This window comes from Sorex fumeus, unplaced genomic scaffold, assembly GCF_029834395.1.
Source record: "Sorex fumeus unplaced genomic scaffold, SorFum_2.1 ptg000002l, whole genome shotgun sequence".
In the NCBI taxonomy this organism is placed as follows: Eukaryota; Metazoa; Chordata; class Mammalia; order Eulipotyphla; family Soricidae; genus Sorex; species Sorex fumeus.
Window position 1 is genome coordinate 70,701,266 of NW_026606059.1, and position 22,605 is coordinate 70,723,870.

The window sequence follows — 22,605 nt, forward strand, 5'->3', positions numbered from 1 at the left end:
ATATAATGTATTTTAGTTTATTAAGCCAGCAAATATTTAAATATCTGGGATAATTTGTTGTCATTTGGTGGTCAGTGATTTTGACTTTGGAGTCACACCTAGCTATGATCAGAGTGTACTCCTGTTTCTGTGCTCAGGGCTCACTCCTGGTGAGGTTCAGGAGGGAATTTATGGGATCAAGCCAGGTTGGCCAGACACAAGACAGGCACCATATACATTATACTATTTCTCTGATTCCTATTGGAATGCTTAACTACTTTTGGTTTGGGTTCTGCTTTCTATATAGCCCCGTTAGTAAGCTCATAAAAATCAGTTCATATTTGACAGGATAAAATTAAGATAAAATTACATAAAAGAGAACCCATTGCTCTTGCATTCTGTTTAATCTACTATGTTATCATAAACTTTTTCTGAAGTGTTTCTATAAAATGGTATTATGCTTTTGTAACATGATAGAAGCTTGTGGAAAGTCTCATAAGAAAAGCCAATTAAAGTATAGGCTAGACAGAAAATGTTCTTCATATTGTTCGCAAATTAATTGTATGTGAAAAAGACATGCATTAATCCCCTTCTACTGGTACCGTCACTACTTATGTATTTTCTCCTGCAGTATTTAGCATTATCTTAAAAACTGGTGATTTTTTCTTTCAGAATCAGATTATACTAGTCCCCATAAAAGGGTTTTTGAGATTATAAGTTTCATCATTAAGTTAAATGACACTCTCAAGCTATGTTGAGATAATGGCAGTGAGGCTGGAGCAATAGCACAGCAAGTAGGGTATTTGCCTTGCATGCCGCCAACCTGGATTCAATTCTCAGCATTCCATATGGTTCCTGGAGCTCTGCCAAGAGTAATTCCTGAGTGCAGAGCCAGGAGTAACCGCTGCGCATCAATCCAAAAAAGCAAACAAAGGAAAAAAAAGATAATGGCAGAAATATGAGAACCATGGTTAAACATAGCTTAATACATGTTTCCTGATATTCTGAAACAGGGCAACATCAAGTAAGGAAAATAATAGGAGAGCATGACCTCTCATTTCAGTACTTCCTATGTTCTGTAACCACAGTTGCATGCCCTGCATCTAAAAATTTGTACTTATTTGGTTTTGTCTTTTCCCATGTGTTCCTTCTTTTTTCTCCACCAGAAATAAAACTTTTATTTGTTACCAATGACCATCTGAATTTTAAACAGATTCTTGGACTGTCGGTTCATACCCATTAGCCCGTCCGTTTAACTTTAGCGCCTGTCTCATCTCCAGTAGCTTTTCCAGAACTGCTACCTTCACCATGAAGCTCCATGAATTTTCCCAATTCTAACTTAGGTTTCTTCAGCATTTTTACTTTTCTAACAAAGACATCATGGAGTGGGTAAATAGACTGGCAAGCCTTTTCTATGTCTTTCCCAATGCTGTCTGGAATCATTTTATTGACCACCTCTTTTAAGTCATTTGTCTGCACCTCTCGAGTCATGATCTCCATCATCTTCTTCCGAATCTGGCAAACCGGCTGATGCTGAGCATAAGAAGTCTACCGAATATGGTTATTGCACTTTTTAGTGAAACCAACACAGAATAGACGAAGCAAATAACTATCAGTAGTCTTGACATCAACATGAGCCTCAATCATGCTCTGCCATTTTTTGACCATGGAGCACATTTTGTCATGGATTGAGGTCCATGCCATGGAAATTTGTCAGGCAGTTTTTGCCCTGAACATCATCCATAATCAGCTTGAATTTTCTAAAAGCAACTTCATCGTTCTGCAGGTAAGCAAGACTCACTTCAAATACATGACCCTTGAGGCCATCGGATGCACTTTTGGTTCCCTGGCTTCTGGTGACAAGCGTTTTCCCAATATTTCTTATATTAAACATTGTGGGTGCTTTCACGTCATCCCAGTCTTTCTTAGAAAATGGATCAACCACTTTCTTCTTGACTCCCTTATTGCCGCCTTTGGTAAGGCGCTTGTTTTTGCCAACCACTACGGTGCCGCTTAGGAGAAAGTATGTTCCTTCTTTTTGAATGAGATATTGTATATTTGTCTTTCTGACTTAATTCACCTCATACCCCTTCAATTGATCCAAGTTCTATCAAAAGGCAAGATTTCAATGTTTTCCTAATAATGGAGCAGGAATCCATTGTGTGTACAAATCAATCTTCTTTATCCATGCATATGATATGGGGCACTTAGATTATTTTCCATATTTTAGCTATTGTTGGTTAGCCATTGGATTGCTTCTTGATTCCCAGGCAGTGATAACCATATGTGTGCTTATAGCTTTTAACTACCTAAAAGTGGCAGAATTCATGATGTATTTCAAATATGCTAGAACAATGTGCATTCCAATAGTATGTGAGTGTTCATATTTCTGTATATCCCCACCAACACTTGTTCTTGGTCTCTGATGTAGGCCATTGTCTTAAGGAAGAGGCTCTATTTCTTGAGACACACCATTATTATTAATAAAATAGGACATAGGGTTTTAATCAATGTGCAAAACTTCTTTTTATATAAGCCATGCTTAATGTTAACATATTTTTATAATTGGATCAGTTATTTTTATTATGCTTCCTTAATATATGCTAAATGATAAATATATGCAGTAGTTTACTCCATATCTTAATATCAATGAAGATATTACAGATGTATATGCCATATAAACTTCTAACTAGAGAAAGAAATCGTGCATCTAAGAACTGACAGAATACAATGTTTTATTTGACAAATAATAGCCAAATAAAATGTGTGCAATTAATATTTCTATTAAAACATTTAAGGTTTTTAATCCAAATTTAGTACTTAGACCTATGATAAAAATAACATGTTTGGAGTTGCACAATGTAGTTTTCTTTGACCTGAGAAGGACAGATCCTTTGTTGCTTTCTCTCTCTCTGATGAATAGAAAGCAATATCAGAAGATAAATTAGCATATATTAAGATGTATAGTATATTATCTAACCTTTGTCCATGTAATAGCAACCTAGGATAGAGTAGTTCCCTCCCTCAATATATGCAACTATTAGTTAAAAAGTATATTAAAACTCATGTCAGTGACTCTATAAAATTTGCATTTTTATGTAACTGAATAAATATAGACTGTTGTTTTCATAAGGGCCACACTCAGAAGTGTTGAAGGACACTAGCAGCGGTGTCAGTGATCAAACGCAGGACCTTATACACACTAAGCATGTGCTTTATCACTTCAGCTATACTCTCAATTTCTCTTTATCTTAATTTGGAAACTTCTAAAAAGAATCATTTTCTTTCTCAAATGTTTAGCTGATAAAACAGCATTGAGGATTGAAAATATTTCATGCATTTCTACTCAGTGGAACTCTTCAACAAGATTAGTATGAATTAGAATCACAAAGTAAATTTCTAGGGGATTTCTAGATGTATCCTTCTCTTTTAGTCATTTATTTTTCAAATGTTCACTCATTCAATGTACTCGACAGAGTGTGGAAAGGATGATAAAAGATGCAGGATAAATGTATCTATACTTCACTGATGATATCATTGCCATTAATTTAAGATGAAAGAAAATGATCTTATACCCTGCTTTCTTTTGAAAAAGAACACTTTGTTAGTTGTTGTGTTTCTTTTGATTGCTAAGGGATCCAGCCACTCATGAAAGAAGTCTAGTTCTTATGTCTAAGTGGACTATTATAATAATTATTTATAATTTTCAGATAAGGATACAGACTTTAGAGTTCACATAAGGAATTTAGAGCTGTTATGATTAACAAGATAAAGTCCAACTTATAATTTAGCACAGGAAGAAGAGAAGTCCAACAACTTTACAAGAGACAGGGTCAAATAGAACAAATAGGCAATGAAAAATCACCTTTCTCGGGAGAAGCATGATGTATTTCTAGGAAGAGAGATGTCTAACATTGGATATACAGTGATTTCCAGTCCTATGGGCTAATTGCATCCTGAGCCTCCCTTACCTTTAGGAGTGCCACCCAAACCAAGCTGGCATTAAGGAAATTTCAGAAGCATGCAAAAACCGTGGTGGAATATAGCTAAGCACAACTCTTGATGATCAATTTAAAACAGAAAAACAAGCTTTTCTGAGCTGATGTAACAATAAGCCTAACTGAAACCATTTTCCATGTAACAGAGGAAAAAGGAACTTGGCATTTGGGTGAAAGGTGGATATCGGCATGCTGCATAAAATCTATAAAAACACTTGCATTGCCTGATTTACATCACTGCCAGAGGCACCTGAGGAAAAGAGTGGAAGAGAGACTGATTCATTCTGACCCTTTTCTCACACTTTTCTCATACATTTGAAAAGTACTGATGAATCATATAGAACATTTTTCAAGTCACAATAAAAAAGTGAATACAATTGTATAATAGCAAAGTGTTTAAGAGCAAAGATGTTTAAGCAGCTTTCAAGAACAGGATAAAAGCTTTGAGAGGGTTCTAAGAAGATAAATGACCAGAACATTGCCTCCTTCGCAAAAACAATGTATTTTAAGATTGAAAATATACAAGCTATTATGCAAGGATGTTTTCTAACAATGTGACTGGCTACTAAGTAAAATCCAATATGTAGCAGCAAACAGAGAGAACCTTTCTCTCTAGTATAAATATTTAAGGCATTCTGAGGCACAAAGACTTAGCAAGTCATAACATTTTTGCTACTTTCAGTGGGAAAAAAAATGTCAGATTTTTAACTTAGAATGAGCCAGACATTGAGATAACAGCTGCAAAAGAGACAGATCATTTTCTCACTATTAAGTAGTTATTTTTATTCTAGAAGAACAGGAAAACAATAGGAAGGCCTATGTTCTGTTTACTGTTGCTCTATGTTCTGGTTACTGCCATTGCATAAAAAACAACCCACCCCACCCCACTCTTGGTAGTTTAAAAGGATAACAAACTTCATTTTGTGCAGCAACCTAATATTTGCATAAGACTAAGGTGGTGCAAAGGTCAGGAGATGAAATGGCCAGAGGCTTCTTCACTTACAACTCTGATGTCTGCAGGGCTAACTGTCAACTGAACTGTTTCTGAAACTGTTGGTAGTCTGAAAACAACAAACATCCTCTCAGATCTCAATACTGCCTGGGTTTCCTCAGAGCCTGAGACAAAGATTGAGCCCATGCAGATTTAGAAAAGAGAGACTCAGAGATAGAGATACAGACTGAGAGATACAGAAGAAAAGAAAGAGACAAAGAAAAGAAAATGGTAGTTAGGAAAAAGATTTCAATTTTTTTTCTTTTTCTGTACTTACTCAGAATATCTCATATTTGCTTTGTTATCTTTTTAACCTAGTCTTAGAGGTCAAGCGTGTCTCTTCCCAGATAATATTTTCATTGGATCACAATGCCATTGAGATTTAAGAAGAGGGGAATATATTTCACCTCCTTCACAAGAAGCACCAATGGCCTAAAAGAAACCTTATTAACTAAAATATTGCAGTTATCATTTTATAAAAGTACAATGTAACATATTCTACTATTTTAGTTTCTAGTTTAATAAACAACTTGAATGAGCTATTCATGAAACAACATTTAAATATTGCTGATTATTAAACTTCTTGTGTTTCTTGGGGCAAACTATTATTATCAAGATTTTCACTAGCACTATTATTCTCCATTGGTTCAGTGGTTTGTGAGCTTCTAAATTCTATCCATTACTATCTTTGCTTTTGGGAATAGGGGAGAATTGGACCACACCTGACAGTGCTCAGGGTTTACTCTTGGCTCTGTGTTAGGCTCAAAGACCACTCAGGGTGGAACTTGGAGGACCATATAGTGTGCCAGGGATTAAAATTGGGTCAGCCATGGGCAAGAAAAGCACCCTATCTTTTGTAATTATCTCTCTAGCACCAAACTTCCAAATTCAGGATCATATATTCTACTACAGCCTAATAATTGAAGCTGAAGTTTCAAAGTTGATATTGTAAAGTGTTTAGTGGAAGAAAATATATTAAAAAACTTTTGGATTCAAATCATTCCATTTGTAATACATATTTCAGAGAAAGTAATATAAACAAACTTTTATTTTATTTATTTGTTTTTGTTTTTTTAAAGATAAACATATAATATATACATACCAACTTGTTTCAAGAAAAACTAACAAATGGTTATCTCTAGGATATCAGCTAATTCCCATGATAATTATCATTTTATGTATTTTTTATCCTTTAATCTAAACAATTATTTGCAGAGTAAATGATCCTCTCATAAGTAAACATTCTATGTCATACAATATCATTCAATTAGTATTACTGTGGTCTCTGAAATATGCTCACTGGCAGAGAACTTGCCTCCCATAATTGAAGCCACCAGTAAAACTCCCTATAACACCCTTTATGAATAATTCCAACAACACTCTCAGTTGTGATCGCAGGAGTCACAGAATCATATCATCTCTAGTGTATACCATGTGCACATTAAAACATGTTAACATTACAACCAACTGTACAATCTTAGTAACCACAAAAACAACAAGCTTAATTACTGAAAGGAAAGAGGAAATTTAATTATATTTCCTTAATTTAAAATGTCAGCAATGTTTTTTATATCTCACAAATCAGTGCAATTATTCTATACCTGTCCCTATGCTTCTGACTCATTTCATTCAGCATATTTTTCATGTCCATCCATTTATAAGCAAAGTTCATAACTTCATTTTCTTAATAGTTGCATAGTAATCCATTGTGTAGATGTGCTATAGTTCTCTAATAAGTCACCTTTTCTAGGCACTTGGGTTGTTTCCAGATGATGGCTATTGTGAATAGTGCTTCAGTGAACATAGAAATGCAGATGGCATTTCTGCTTTGTTTTTTAACACCCCCTGCCCTGGGTTATATTCCCAGAAGTGGTATTGCTGGGTCATATGGAAGTTTAATTTATAACTTTTTGAGGAATGCCTGAATTATTTTTCAAAAAGAATGAAGCGGTCATCATTTCCACCAGAATGAAGAAGAGTGCCTTTCTCACTGCATTTGCTTCAGATGTTGTTCTTTTTGACGTGTGCCAGTTTCTGTGGCATGAGATAATATCTCATTTTTTTGATTTTCATATCCATGATGATTTGCAATGTAGAACACTTTTTTATGTGTCTTTTGTCCATTTGTATTTCTTCTTTGAGGAAGTTTCTGTTCATTTCTTCTCCCCATTTTTTGATGCAGGTGGATTTTTTTTTCTTGTGATGTTCCACCAATGCTTATATAGCTTGAAGATTAATCCCTTATCAGATGGACATTGGGTAACAATTTTTCCCCAGTCTGTGTGCTGTCTTTTTATCTTGGTCACCATTTCTTTTGACGTGTAGAAGCTTATTAGTTAAATGTAGTCCCACCTATTTATTTTTGCTTTCACTTGGTTGGTCAGTTGTGTTTCATCCTTAAAAATGTCTTTACCTTCATGTCATGGAGGGCCCAAATTTTCCTCCATGCATCTTATGAATTCAGATATGAAATAAAAACACTAATATCCAGGACAGCAGAAACATAGGCAAGGAGAAATGGTCTATATTGGAATTCTGATCAAATGCTGGGGGAGAAGGCAGTTGGGATAGAGATGGGACCACTATGACAAAGAGAGTTGGGCATGATCACTCTGGGTAAGCACTACATGCTGAAAATAGGCATAGGGATAAACAGGATAACCTCTCAGTATCTGTATTGCAAACCATAATGCCAAAAAAGGAGAGAGAGATAGAAAAATAATGAAGTGCCTGTCATAGTGACAGGTTGTTGGTGGTGTTGGTTTGACAGGAGGTAACCAGGACATTGGTCATGGGAAATGTACATTGGTTGAGAGATAGGGATGGTTGTTGGAATATTGTTTGACTAAAACCTGACAGTGAACTGCTTTGTAACTGTGTATCTCATGGTTATTCAGTTTAAAAATAAGACATTTGCAAATGTTATATCCTCAAAAAAAAGTCAGTAATATTAAGTGAAGTGATTAATGGAAAAATTACAGATAATCTCACTTATCTGTGGTATATAAAGTAACAGAATAAGGTAATGCAGTGTAACAAATAAGGGATACATAGATTTTTCTGGATTCTATATTATAGAAATGAGAACAGAAATTTAAAAAAAACTGGAGGACATAATATTAAATGAAGTAATCCAGAAGAAGAAGGATAAACATAGGATGATATCACTTATATGTGGTACATAGAAGAAGTAAATGAAGGAATGCAATATTTTAACCCCAGAGTATAGGGATGAGAAGGAAAGAAAGAGTAAACAGGGGGAGAAGAAGAGACAGATGAGAAAAGAGGGGACCAGGTTCAGGTTCAGGGATAAAGGCATAAAAGGAATGTTAAGGAATGCTAAACCCAAATGTCCAAACCACAGAGTCAACAACACTGAAATCAAAAGACTCAAACTTTAACAACTGGACTTATAAAGGTGGCTTTCAAGAAGTCATGCTAGAGTGGGGAGAGATATGGGAAGAAACCTGGGCACATAGGTGGAGGGAAGTTGACACTGGTGTTGGGATTGTTGTGGCAATAGTCTATGTCTAAAACTCAACTTTGAACAACTTTGTAAATCACAAGTGCTTAATTATAGAAAGAAAAACACCTTTTCCATTAAAAACAATAAGGAAAAATGAGAAGAACAGGGGAGGAAAGAATTAAAGCTAAGTAGGAAATAATATGAGGTAGATGGGAAGTAACAGGAGTAGGGATCAGTGACCTTGGGCACATTGTTGGTATAAAGGTGTTGTAAAGTATATATCTAACCACGACTCCAACAACACTGTAAGTATGAGACTCAAACTACAATAACCAAAATTAAATTTTTTCCTGCTAAGAAAGAACTTGGGCAATGAAAGAGCAACTGGGAGCATTGATGGAAGAGAGTTGACACTAATGGTGGGATTTCTGTTGGAACACCATATGCTTGCAACTATTATTAACACCTTTGTAAAGCATGCTCGAGCTGGCCCAGTAATGTCTCCATTGGAGACTTTGTTGTTACTGTGTTTGGCATATCGAATACATCACAGGGAACTTGCCAGGGCTGGAGCGGTAGCACAGCAGTAGGGCGTTTGCCTTGCACGCAGCCAACATGGATGACCCGAGTTCGATTCCTCCATCCCTCTCGGAGAGCCCAGCAAGCTACCGAGAGTATCTCACCCGCACGGCAGAGCCTGACAAGCTCCCCATAAAGTATTCATATGCCAAACACAGTAACAACAAAGTCTCCAATGGAGACGTTACTGGGCCCGCTCGAGCAAATTGACGAACAACGGGAGGGCCTTTACCTTAGCTTTACCTTGTAAAGTCTAGTGCTTTATTTTTTTTTTAATTTTTATTAGTGAAACACCATGAGGTACAGTTGTAGACTTACAAATTTTTGTGCTTGGGTTTCAATTATACAATGATCAAATACCCATCTCTCCACTGGTACCCATTTTCCACCACCACGGGTCCCAGTATCCCTCCCACCGCCCATCACCCCATCCAACCCTACCTCTGTGGCAGGACATTCCCTTTTGTTCTCTCTCTCCTTTTGGGTGTTGTGGTTTGCAAAAGAGCCATTGAGTTGCAATCATATTTGTCTATAGTCTACTTTCAGCAAAGCATAATGCTTTAATAAAAAAGTTAAAATTAAAAAAAATAGATGTTATGAGGTTATAACCATGGCCAAAATTAATTTCCCCTTTAAAAATTATAGACACTTGCAGGTCTTAACAAAAGGCACACTAAACAAGAACAATTATAAAGAAATTATGAAGAAAATTGTATTAGAAAATATACAGAATATAATACCTTTTTCAGATTAAAGGTAAGAGTTTCATGAGTTTCACTTACACTAACGTGAAAAGGGCATTTATAATATAATTATATAAGCATAAATAACCATCAAGCCTATACGTAATCATTTTTTTAAAGTTTAGTAGCCCATATGTATTTTTAACTTTAAAAGGTGTTCAAGAGCTGGAAATATAATACCAGAGTTAAGATGCATACATTGCGTATGGCAGACCTCGATTTCATCTCTGGAATCAAATGAGTCTCAAGCCCGTCTGTATGCAGCCCTGGATGTCCCTGAGCACCAAGAGTAACTAGAGTAATTCTTAGCACTCAGGACCATAGCAACAAGATGTTCTCTGACCCTCTTATTGGATTATTGGCCCAGCTGGGTAAAAAAAATCAGGAGGGATCCCAGACCTTCTAATAACGACTTGGGAAACCCCTAAATAATATAAATTAAAATAATAAATAGAAGTTCATCAGATATTTGTATTATGTAATGTTCTCAGTTTCCTGTTCTAATAAAATCAGTCAGATGAATCCATGTCTAAAATTTTCCAGTTGTAAATACAACTCAAAGGAATATTTGGGTATGGTTTTAAAACTATTCAATTTTGGTAATTAGAAAAGACCTTCAACTCATGTGCTTGGAGGATATATAAAGCACATGAAAATTAGAAAGCAAAAAGGATTAAAAGTGTCAAATCCAGGTTCATGCTGGTTATTGAATGCATTTGCCCTAAATATATATCACATGTCCTATTCACTATACTCTTCTTCAAAATTTGTAGAGACCTTTGTGAAAATAACATATGCGATGTATTATACTGTATACATCAGTGAATTATGTTAATTCTCACTTAGAAGACAGCTGAAACAAAAGCACAAATCTGTAACAAGCAGAGCTCATAGTTATTTTGACATTAAAAAAATAACTTTCTGTTTTTGCACAGTAGATCCTAGAGAGCTTGGATGTTAGCATTAAACCTCTTGTCCCAACTCTGACATCTAAAATAAATCTCATTCAATTTTATTTTATACTTGAATCTTATTGCAATAGTCATCATACATGCTCAGTCATATATGAAGCCATGTATCACCCCCTTTGGCAGGCATATACCAAATTTATTTCATATTATTTGGTTCAAAACAAACTTAAAAGGAAGGCAAATAGAATTATAAGAAGATAAATAAATAAAAGTAAATTTATCATAATTAACTGTTTTATTTTAAATCTTTCTTCACCTTGTAGAGAACAACCATATGCACCATTAGTGAGTATTATACAATGCCACAAGATGTGAAGTTTATCCTTTATTTTAAATACAATAAATGCAGTTTTATAAAGAAAAAAAGGTGCCAACATTATTGGTAAAAGTAAATGTTTTTTTTCGCCCATATTTTATTCTTGTAGGTTTTTTCTTTCTTTCTTTCTTTTTTTTTTTTTTTTTTTTGCTTTTTGGGTCACACCCGGCAATGCTCAGGGTTTATGCCTGGCTCTGCACTCAGGAATTATTCCCGGCAGTGCTCCGGGGTCCATATGGGATGCTGGGATTCAAACTCGGGTCATCTGCATGCAAGGCAAACACCCCACCCTCTGTGCTATCACTCCAGCCTGGTTTTTTCATTTTTAATGGTATTTTTAGTGAGGCAAAATTTAAGAATAAAAACAATGTACTACTCATATTGTCTACTTATTATTCCAACAACACTTTGAAAATATAAAACAGATATTCAAAACTTTTAAAACTAATCATTCTATAATTGTTTCCTATTTTTGAAAAAACATATGCACCCCTACGTTTTTGGAAACATGATTTATTACAAAGATATGAAAACCATGTAGTCATCAGTGAATTAATAAAGATGTGCTACATATCTACAAATTATATGTAGTATTGCATAACATATGTAACAATGTACATATATATTTATATATACTAAATCTATGCAATATATATTCTTAAATACACATATAAAATACATACACATATAATTTGATGCCAAGATATCTTGCTCTATTGTAGAAATTGTACAGCAGGAAAGGACAGTCTAAAATTAAAAGCCTTCCATATGAATAGAGGATTGGGTATAAAGCTAGACTCTAGAGATAATACTGGTATTATTGAGAAAGAACAGGAGCCTTGGTTTCTAATAAAACATCAATATTTGTATAATTTCAGCCACTTCAATTTACATGATTTTGTCATCTAAGACAGATGTCAATTTTAGCATATCTAATGTGTTTAGTAGAAAAATATCACTTTAATTTTGCTCAATGAAAATTACAGAACAAAAGAAGAAATGCATGAGAACATAAATGGAGAATTTTTATATTTGATTGAATTATTTTTTTTCTTTTTATTTTACTTTGCTAGGAACAAAAAACATAAGTTCAATTATGCATAACTTATGCATAATTGCTACTCTAGAGACTCAAGATAGGAGTTTTGGAAGAGAAGAAAGCAAAATATCAGATACCCTGAGAATTTACATTCACCCTATTTTTTCAATATTACTGATGCCATGGGCATTAGGGGAACACAAGAGGAAGTCATTGTAGTGAGACTGGATGTTGTTAAAGAAAATTCCATGTGTAGGTGTCAGATTGTCCAATCTTGCCATAACACACCTTTAAAAAATTATTACTAATCACTTAATGCTGTTTTTCCCCAAAGTTACATTTGCCTTTCTTTACATGTGCAATATCAAGTTTTGATATTAGATAATAAATTTTGTCTACCAGCTGATAGTTGGACATACAAATGAAGTTGCTTAAGATTTAAAAATATGAAGGACATGTACAAAATTGAAGAGCTTTTCCAATAAAATCAGTGTTTGTAAATTATTCAGGTAAATAAATTATTTCTTATATCTGATCCTGCAGCAATTCTGGTCAGTAGAAAGTCAATCATCAAAGATAGAATGACAAAGCAAAATTGTTTCCTTTGGGGGAAGCTTCTGTACCATGCCCAGTGATGTGTCAGCTCTACTGACATTTCAAAAACATATATAAAAACACTTAATGTGTTTGGGTTACTGTTGATGACGGATTGTCATTCATGTCTACCCTATATGTAATTTCTCCTCCAAGTTCATCTTCTTAAAAGGCAGATGCTTCAGGTATTTTTGGTAGTTACAATTTTAATGGGTTACTATTTTTTTGTTGTTGTCGCAACTGGTGTTTCCAAAATGATGGTCTAAGTGTTCAGCATAGCTAATGTGATGAAAATCTCTGAAATTATAATTATGTGCTGTAATTTTTGTTTATAAAGAGATGAATTTGGTGCATCAGAGTCTTAAAATAGACAAAATGTCACAGGACTCTAGTGCATATGTTTGGGAATGAAGTTAACGAGAGTTAGAGTGTAAAGTAGCCCAGAGTCAGACTTAGAGAAAATAAGTTGACTCCTCATTTACCTTATGTGAACGTAATTGATCTTGAAACCAGATGGACTAGTGAATACTTAAGGACTATAAAGTATTTCTTGTAAAATATCTTATATTTTACCCTTTTTTGCTTTTTAGAGTTCAGTTATTTTAATCTTAAAACTTGAACTTCAAGCCGTATTTAAACCCCCAAACTTATCACCCACCATTCTTTCAACACTATCTCCACTCATATTACAAACTAGGTTTAACCACCTTTGGAGTTCCTGTTTTGATACCACTACAACTTAAGCCAGAAATATTTTATCCTTAGAAAACAGGGGTCAAGTACTCATTTGGGGGGGAGGGGTTCGAAATGCCATTTATTTCTCTTGATAGAATACATTTTAGCTGTGAGCATTCATTTCTGTAGAGTGAGTATTCAAAATTTTTTCCATTTCCATTGTAATCTTATCATGCTGCATGAAGGTATTTTGTTATTTGTATGCATAATCAAATAATTTTCATCAATAAATATTAAAGAAATGTTTTACTTCAAACTTTTCTCTCATATTCAATGCAGAAAAGATTTAATTCCAATCTTTTCACTAATATTCCAAGCACCACCCTTTAATTTTCTCATCCTCAATTTTGAATTTTTGTTTTATTTCTATGGCTAACATAACAAATTACCAAAAAACAATAGTGTTTTAAAACAATAAAAATTTATTCTCCTATATTTCTGTATATCAGAATTCAGAAGTAGGACTTATTTGACTAAAATCAATATGGTCCCAGACTACAGTCCTTTCTAGACTTTGTGCAGAGATGTTTCCCTATGTTTTCCAACTATTTTGTATTAGACCTCCTTCTACCATCTTTGGAGTCTGTGATGTAATTTCTGTAACTTTCTTCCATAGTTTTATCTCCTTATGATTCTCTTCTGATTACTTTTAATTTTGAGGATCTCATGATCACTTGGGGGCACACCTGGTTAAATTAGGAGAGTGCTATTTTCCTAAGACCAGATGATAACCTTAGCACCACTCTTAATTTACACATTTTTGATATTGAAATTCAACATACTTACGATTCCAGGAATTGCTAAATGGATTGCTAAGAGATTATTGATTAAAAAGAGTTGTATTATTTTTTCTAATTGGAATAATTAAATTTTTTGCAATCAGCCATTTGTTTTCTACTAAAGCTTTTCAGTAGTTCTTACAGTAGCTCTTGATTGTCTGAGAATGTTTTAATTCCTCCCTTAAATCTAAATGACAGTTTTGCTAAGTAGTGGACTCTAGGTTGAGATTTTCGTTCAATACTTTAGATATGTCATTGTGATTTTTCTTGTATAGTTTCACATGGGAGAAATGCTGTAATTAGTATGCTATTTTCTTTGTACTTGAGTTTTTTTCCTCTTGATATCTTAAGTATTCTGTTTCTATCTTTGCCTCCTTCCATTTTTTTTTCTTTTTGAGTCGCATGCAGCGATGCACAGGGGTTACTCTTGGCTCTGTACTCAGGAGTTACTCCTGGTAGTGCTCAGGGGAACATATGGGATGCTGGGAATTGAACCCAGGTTGGCTTTGTCCAAGGCAAATGCCCTACCTGCTGGCTATCTCTACAGCCCCCACCTCCTTCCATTTTTATTAGAGTGTTTCTTGGTGCTATTCTGCTGCAGTTTATTTAAGTACACTATGAACCTCACAGAAATCTACCTCCAGGGGTTTAGAAAGTTCTAGGTTATTATATCTTCTACCAGTCACTTTTCCACTTTCTCCTTTTTATCTCCTGGTAATCCTATAATTAGAGTATTCCTCTAGCTGTTTTTCACTAAGCATCTTCCATTCTCTTTAATATTTTTTTCAATTTCTTTTCTTCTGTCACTTCATTATAACTACTGCTTATATTTTGTCTTCAAGTTTGCTGATACAGCTCTCGGCATTCAGAATTCTGTTACTTTGGCTTGCTATTGTGTTCATTAGTAATTTGAACTCCATTTGTATGGACTCTGAATGAATTCATCTTTGACTGAATGATTTATTTCTACAAATGATTTCTTATTTTCCATTGCCATTTGCAGAGTGTTCATTTGAGATCCTTGTTAACCAAGTTCAAGAATTTTGATGAATAGAGTACTTTGCTGGACTCCTATATCTCTCTGACAGTCAGTTAACACCCTTTTCACATACAAGGTCTTTTTGTTTGTTTTTGTTTTGGAAACACACCTGATGGTTCTCAGGGCATACTCCTGGCTCTGTGCTATAGGATCCCTTGTGCTGGTGCTAAGGGAAATATATAGGATACAGGGGCTCAAACCTGGGTTGGGGGGAGCTGCATACAAAGCAACCGTACTTACTGTATTATCACTATGCCACCTTCCCCAATGCTCTGCAATGTTTTTTAACCTTTGTGAAGGTTGACAGTGGAGCTTTAGATCCCTGGTTAACTGACTACCAATCTGATTTGTTATTTAGCTAACATGCTAATGTTTATGTGTCTTCACACATTTTTCATTACCATGTAACTATATTCCAGTGGGATAGGGAGCTGTAGATCTAGTTTCTCCCATTTAGTTTTCAGGCCTTTTATGTGGGCTATTGTGGCCCTGAATTAAGACCCTTTAGTCCTCTTACCAGTTCTAGTGTAGGTGGGCGGTGGGGGAGGCCTTGGAGACCAGCAGTTTTGTAGACAACGAGCTTAGCTCAGTAACTGGATTTCCAGGGGGATGGAGGGATAGCTTTCCACTCCCCTCAATGCACCTGATTCGGTGGTTTTAATGAATGACATCAGCTGGCAAGAGTTCCAATGTCTGCAGGTGAGGGGTTGGAAGAATATTGAGGGGCAGACACACATAGGCAAAGGCTTGAATTCCTGAATTATAAATAAGAAATATCTGAGAGATATTATGCTAAGTTCATTTTGTTTAGGGGACACACATAGAAATGCTTAGGGGTTAGTCCTGACTATGAATTCAAGAATTACTCTTGGCAGTGTTTAGGGGATCATATGAGATGCCAGGGATTAAACCTGCTGCTGTACTATCACTCAGAACACAGTTCTGACTGATTATGAAATCAAGCTTAGTGGCTGTTCTTGATTTTTTTTAAGGATCCATCAATATTAATAAAAAAATCAATATTCTTAGCACATCAATAACCCAAAATCCAGTATGCTTGTTGTTGATATTCATGGAGACTCTGAACTCAGTATAACATGATCTTGGAGTTGAGTACTGAGTTAGATCCTTTACAGATGTAGCTTGTTGTGAGAGAGACAGTTTTAGCTGGTGGAAATGATAACTTAATTTTAACAAATAACTTTAAATCACTAAGGATGACATAATTCTCCAAAGAATATGGAAAAAGTGATTCTATAAGGTCACCTGTGGAGTTAATGCTTGAGATGTATTTGTCATCCTTCATTTAGCTCCCTTTATGTAAACGCCACAGAGAATTATAAAAAGAACAGCACAAAGGCGTATCAAATTCAAGTTACCAGAGAAATTAATAATATACTGACTTACATTGTGATCAACAATAAAATGTCTTCAAGGAGGCAATCAGATGGTTCACTCAGCAGGAATGTACCACGAGCTGCGAGCAGATTTGGAACTCAAGCTGCATTGTAATAGCACATCTGAGTAACAGAAAAGCTTTTTCCTATGTCATCGGGACAGAATAGTCCAATAATGGATTGTTTACTGCTGATTTTCACTCTAAGTTACTAGAATCATGATATTACTAGAATCTTGTATAAAATGTTCCTATTTTATACAAGAGACCAAAACCATGTGCTCTTGCACATTATTTTTGATATAATGAAGTAGACTCATCATACAGAAATCTCTGAATATTTTCTCAACTATAAAATAAATGTGCATTTAAAATCTCTTCAAGCCTTTAGATAAAAAGACACACATAGGTATCATTTTTCCCCTCGGGGAGCAGGAATATAATGAATCAAAAATAAAATTTCAGGGAAAGGAGATATAGTAGGACAACTGAAGTTCTTGGCTTGCACACAGTCAATTCAATTTTGACCTTGGTACTAGGTTCATAGTATCTTGGTGCTTGGTACTTGGTACATAGTACCTTGGTACTATGGTTACCTGAGCTCTATATGCTAATCATATCCTAAAGTTATGATTTGAAGGCCTGGATTCAAAAATTCAAAGTGTTCCTTACCTAAACAGAAACTAGTATAGTATAAATGTAATGTCTGAAATAGGTTATGTTCTATTTGAAATTTCTGCTGTTCTGAATTTCTGAATTTCTGTAATTTCCTACTTACACCAGACTCTTTGTTTCATATATATAATTCTATATTTTTCCTCATTATATCACATTTAGTACGTACCTTCTATGTACATGATATAATCACATAAATTTTTATGAGTAATTCATTCAGAATGCCTTGAATATCATCAGACAATCTCCTATGCTGAGTTTCATGGGTATGGTTCCTGCTATTTCCAGCCACTAACTATTGAACAAGGGAATCAGAATTTTATTTTAAGTATTTTGTATACATAATCACTTGTTTGCTCTGTTAAAAGTCTATGATGGATTTTTGAAATAAAGTTCAGTATAATTAATTCTACCCAGAATTAATCTGGAAAACACAGTGTTCGTCAGTCATTTCTATATTACTGGGATATCAGAGTTCTAACAGTAGCTAGATACTTTTGTCTTAAAATGTAATAAATTTGAATAGAAATATGCAAAAATGTATGCATATTTCAACTCTCCTTTACTTTACTCACATTAAAAAATACATATTTTAAAGCTACAAAACCTTCCCATCTTAGTTAAAATAATAAGATTGAGTGCCATTAGATATAAAAATACATATTTTCAGTAAACCAAGAAAATTATGATTTTTATGGAAGTAAAGAGATAAAAAAGCTATAAATATATATGATTCAGAAGCTTGCGAATTATTTGGATTCATTGGTGCTTTTTGATAATAAATAATTTGACTTGGTGACAGGAGAGTGTAGATACTTGATTCAAAGCACTTGAAACTTTTTTTTTGCTTTTCCTTATTTTGAGAAAAGTGTAAATATTTTAAGTAAAAAATATCTTCAAGGTTAATGCATATTGATAAGAAAATACATTTGATAAAAAAATAACACAATAGGATTCTGAATAATCTAGTACTTCCTTGGCTAAAAATATAACTTTAATCATATTTCAACTCTCCTGGTTTTATGTGATTTACACTGACCAAAAGAACTTAGTTTAAAATTTTAAAGTGTTGTTAAAGGTAAAAGTTTATAGAAATTGCCAGAAATTATGGTTTTTCATTCAAAGAAAAGATTACTAATTAACTTACTATGAGTAAATTTTTGAACAAAATAAAAGCTCATAAAAATTTGATGACTAATTAAATCAAAAAGTGTTATATTTTGTAAAGCTTGAAATAACAAATTTGGTTGATTTTTTGCTTCTGATTTTGAAAAGGCATAACAAGGATTTTGTGCATCAATGCTCTGGAGTTTTGTTGTTGTTTTTTTAAAATTTTTTTTCCTCTGAATAGAATGAGTCTGTTCCAGCCAATTTCACCTACATCAATCAGCTGGGCTTTAGGTACACGGTGACATGATCAGCAGGGATTTTCACTACCAGAGTCTTTATTTCCTCCAACACTGAGCCTGAAGATGAAACCTCTGGGAAAGAGCAGCTCAATAAGGCATTGTGTTTCTGAAAGTCAAAGTAAGTTCCAGAAACTGATTATCATCACTCACTGATTAAGAAATTGTAAATGTGGACCAAGATCTGCTTCACCTCCCACCAATCACTGCTTCCATTTTTAGACTTATAAAGCTAAAAACAGTATAGTGATTATGGGAGGAATTTGCATATCACATTTCATAAATTGATATTTACTTAGTTCTTGCACAACATTCAAAAAGAGTATAAATAGAAGTTGAATATTAACAGATTTTGATTTAATTTGGGATATTTACGGTGCACTTGATATGATAGATGTTACATAAATATATCTAATATTTAAAAAAAATTTCATAACGTGCTCACAAAAGCAAAACTGTAGAGAATGAACACAAATCAGTTTGGGGGGAATAAAATTATTATTAGCTTTGTGGTTTTATGATTGTATATTTAATTGGTAACTATTTTTATGTTAGGGCTAAAATTTGTAAAAAGGGTTTTTTTCTTTTAAATGAATATTAGTATATCTAATTTAAAAAATAAAGCTCTGAAGAGCATTTAATCTGATATCAAATATCTTGAACATACTTGGCATTTTGAAGAGCTTATATAAAAGATGAAATGTGGATATTTAAGATACATTTTTGTACATACACACAAAATATTATTTTTCCTATTCCATCTTATTGCATCTTACCTGCAAAATTCCATGAGGGAAGTACATTCTTTTTTTGTGGTTATGACTATATTTTGCTGGAAGAAATAGAAAAGAAATGGGACTTCAATAATAACAGTCCTTTCTTTGAGCAAAAAACAAAGAAAACACTTTATGTCAACCACAGGCTAGAATGCTGTACTACATATCTTCGAGGATTCAAAAAGAAAAATACAAGTCTTGATCTATAATGCCTCTAAATATAAAATGCCATTTCTGAAAGGTTACACTTACCAGAATTTTCTTATTGTATTTGACCTTATCCATGGTATGGGAAATATTCACTCTCTTCTAAATATCAGTGATCTGAAAAAGAAATATGTAAATCCCACTGGTGATGCATCCGTTGTCTTGCCAGAATGCTGAGTCCCAGCCATCCCTATTTTGGTACCTATTACGGTGTTATATTTCCCTTCGAGCCCTTCCCCACTGTCTGACATTATTTTTTATTTTGCTTTTTCCTTTACTGGATAATTATTTTCTAAAATGATTTTTTTCCTGAAACAAACCATGCTGCTCATTTCTCCCCAACATAAACAAATGTTTACCTCAATTCTCAACTGACTAAAGCTTTAAAAATGTGTTGGACTATGGAATTTTGTGTTAATGAGAGTAAAATTAATCAGAAGATAGGGTTGATAAATCTGTTACTATTTTTTAAAATATTTCCTCTTAGGTATCTAGCCCTATTTCTGATTCTGACTTGAATAGAGAAATACCCCCTTTTATTTTTTTAACTTTTTAAAATTTTTTATTAGTGAATCACCGTGGGGTACAGTTACAGACATACAAACTTTTGCGCTTGCATGTCAGGCATAAGATGGTCAAGTACTCATCCCTTCACTTGTGCCCATTCTCCACAACCAATGGTTCAAGCATCCCTCCCACCACCCCACCCCGCCTTTGTGGCAGGGCACTCCCTTTTGTTCTCTCTCTCCTTTAGGGTGTTGTGGTTTGCAGTTGAGGTATTAAGTGACCATCATGTTAGGTCTCTAGTCTACTTTCAGTGCACATCTCCCATCCCGAGGGGGCCCTCCTAGCACCCTTTACTTGGTGGTTCCTTCGATATCTGAGCTGCCTTTTCCCCCAGCAGGCAAGGCTGGCTTCTAAGCTGTGGAGTAATCCTCCTGGTACTTTACAGTGTAAATCTCTACTGTTCTTGGGTGAGAAACACCCCCTTTTAGAAGATGTAAGCAACCTCTTTTAAGTGTTTCTTTTGTTAATTTATATTTGATTTTAAGCTATCCAGAACTTTATTGTTATATTTATTGAAAATAACGATAGATTTTTAAATCATAACAGGAAAGAATAATTTCCAGAAATGTGTATAGTTGCCATTTCATGTATAGAGACCAAATTGACTGAAACATTCTGATAAAATTATTTCAGAACTGTAGCTAAGTTTCCTTCATCTGGAACAGCTTATTGTAAAGTTATGTTTAAATTAAAATTATAATACACAATTATGGATTTCATGAATTCTAATAATAGATGTCAAAACATCCACCAACAGATAACCACAAAGAACTCAATATTAAGTAGGTAATGAGAGAATCTTTGAGCTCTACACAGCACACAAGTACACTCAAGAGATACCTGAAGGATGTAAGAAGGCTAGAGCTGCTTTCCAGACAAATGCCAAAAGATGGCATTGTACTTTTATAGTCAAACTGCACTTTGTAGAGTAGAATTGTACAGAATTACATTATTACAAAGGTGGGGAAAATTGCTATTAACCTAGAAGTTTTAGAAGCAGAAAAGGTACTTTTCAAAAATGAGAGCAAAAGAATTATATTTTCAAGTAGAGCAAAATGAACAGCATCTACAACCAAGGGTATGAATAAAGGAGTTTCAAAAGAATCTATTTCTGGAAGAAATCATAATCTTAAACTAAAATTCTTAGGTGAACTAAAAATCTAAGTCAAATAAAATCACACATATAAATAAATAAATGAAAAGTTTAACATATAAATAATGACACTAACAGCTAAAATATAGATTAAAATAAGCCAGACTAACTATTAGAAAAAATGACATTTGGTAAGAGCTGGTAAGAGCACAAGTATTCTGTTTTTACAATTTTTTTGTGAAAATGGAGAAAATATAAATTGTCAAGAATCTTAAGCAAGCAAACTTTAACTTTTAAGTACCAAACATAATGAATATATATGATTGGTTTATCTCAGAAAAACACAACTGATTGTACATAAGATAGTAAATTAACAGCATCCCTTTTAGTAATATGATGAACTTAAATAATATGAGAATATAAAAGGAAAGAGAAAGAATACTTGAGAAAATTTCATAAGCATTTTTGATTTTTTTAAAAAATTAAGCATCAAATGCTATAATATAATAAATAGATTCTCTACATACATAAACCATTTAAAATAATTTGAATGTATATTTTTAAAAAACTAAACTTTTATATCTAGTAGAAAATGTAGCACTGGATCACTGCCATCCCATTGTCCATCAACTTGGTACCTGCTTCTGTGCGGCCCCTCCCCACTCAGAGACACGCACCTCAACACCAGCTGCCGAAACACTGGTGTGGGGCACCTGCCTCCACTTCCTCAGCGAGTGCCAGCCCAACTAAGCCCCGCTCCTCCGAATAGGTCTGTGGACTGGCATTCAGACTGGCTGGGGGAGTAGCCTCCACTGTAGGGAGCATGGCCTCCTCAAAAGTGGGCTTGGACTTCTGTGAGGCTGCAGTTATATTTCCCACTCCTAGCACTCTCAATGCACATCCCAACCTTCGTCACCTAATTCTGTGAAAAACGTCCTTGCCACCTCAAGCACAATACGGCAATAATCCACCAGCCTACTCCCATTCCAACAAAAGACCAGTGTACCCAAGAAGCTGCACAAGTCCAATATAAAAGAGCACCTCCTCCAACGCTTCACTTATCCCTATCATAAATCACAGAATAATGTCTGAAAGGAAGGACATATTCTAGAAGGGGAGAAGAGTGACCACCATCAACCGACCTTATTCAGAATCCTTTGCCACAATAAGAGGGAACAGTGCTAGTGAACTTGAAGGTTTTACCTCTATACAATCACAACAACATGAGGAAAGAGCACGAATCTCCACTATGAGGA

The 22,605-nt window shown here is 34.4% G+C and overlaps 1 pseudogene; it reads right to left on the bottom strand.

Annotated features, from left to right (window-relative positions):
- Window positions 1–1,184: 1,184 nt before the first annotated feature.
- Window positions 1,185–19,767, bottom strand: LOC130041445 (40S ribosomal protein S3a-like; annotated as a pseudogene).
- Between the last annotated feature and the right edge of the window lie 2,838 nt (window positions 19,768–22,605).